This window comes from Cyprinodon variegatus, unplaced genomic scaffold (assembly GCF_000732505.1).
Source record: "Cyprinodon variegatus isolate N-32 unplaced genomic scaffold, C_variegatus-1.0 Scaffold568, whole genome shotgun sequence".
Classification (NCBI taxonomy): Eukaryota; Metazoa; Chordata; class Actinopteri; order Cyprinodontiformes; family Cyprinodontidae; genus Cyprinodon; species Cyprinodon variegatus.
The window spans coordinates 542,450-544,018 of record NW_015151021.1 but is presented as its reverse complement, the minus strand read 5'-3'; positions in this window follow the sequence as shown (position 1 = coordinate 544,018).

Here is a 1,569-nt window from a genome sequence, read left to right as displayed (position 1 = left end):
TTTTCTTTTATTTTATGGTACAAGGCATTGTAAAATACTATATTAAAGGGTTTAATAAATATACATTGAAAAATATGGTGATGACATTAAAATTTAAAGATTATCCAGATTAAAAAGGATTGTAATAATTTAAGGTTAAAATGATTCATGGTAAATTGATTATGTAAAAAGGGTAAAGGTCAGCATACTGTCTGAGTTACTAATGTGGATTTTATTTGTGTATTTTGTAGCTCTTACGGTGTGTTCACAAGCAAGGCAAATAAATAAAAAGGAATTGTGAACCATCAGTTTGAGAGACCATCTTTTCAACCGGACGCTACAAACAAAAACTCATTCAAGTAGTATGTCCAGTTCTTAATCTAGTATAAATGATCTCTTCCCTTTTGTTTCTTTCTCCATAATTTTTAACAATTACAGATTTTTGAACCCTATATAATCTTCTCTCTTTCTTATCTTCATCCCATATCTTTTGCAAAAAATTCTGTTTCTTTCTTTTTAATGATTGATTTACCGTCCCCTTTCCCAAACGGGATCTGATCTATATTCTGCTTTCCTAAAGCTTTTTTGGCCATCTTGTCTGTTATTTCATTTCCGCTCACCCCCTCGTTTGCTGGAACCCAACAGAACTGAACATCTATTCCATACCTAAATAATCTAAACAAACTGATTAATTTCTAGTACAAGGTCTTTCCTATTATTTCCTCTTGAATGAATACTTTCTATTGCAGCTTTAAAATCTGTGCAAATTACCACCCTGTCCGGTCTGACCTCCTCCACTCACTGTAAACTAATAATAATTGTTACCATTTCTGCTGTGTATATAGATACAATGTCTGTTAATCTTTAACACATACATACATTAAACTCTGGAATGAATATCCCTATTCCCACATTTCCTTTTGTATTTTTTGAACCATATGTGTACATTTTTAAATAAATATAATAAAATTGTCTAAAATATAAGCTAGTTTTAACCCCATCTTAATTATGTTGACATTCTTTTTTCATTTCATGTATTTTCAAGTTAACTTTTGTTTCTGCAAACAATTGTGGTGGTACAGCACTGATTGGGTTATTTTTAGCAAATATCTTATCATCCGACTCATATTTTTGCCCATTAATTCACAGACCAGCCAAAGCCATTTCTTGTAAATTTGGAATTTTCCCAACAGTTCTTGATTATGCTTGCTACTGAGTTTTCTTCACTACTGCTTTTAATTCTGATCCAATATGAAAGTGATATTTTGACCCATCACATTTCCTAAGGACTTTCTCCAGCCTCTATTAGAAGAGCATAATGGGGGTAGTTTTAGTTGCTCCAGTAGCTATACCTAATGCCCTATATTTTAATTTATCTGTTATTTGTAACAATGATTTTGCTGCTGCTCCATATACCACACATCCATAATCTATTGCTGATCTCAAAAGTGCCCTGTAGATATTAAATAGTGACTGCTTTACAGCCCCCCAATCATTCCCAGCCACAGCTTTCATGAGGTTTATTGTTTCCTTACCTTTTGTTTCTAACTGCTTAATATGCATTTTCCATGTATATAAACTATCTAACCA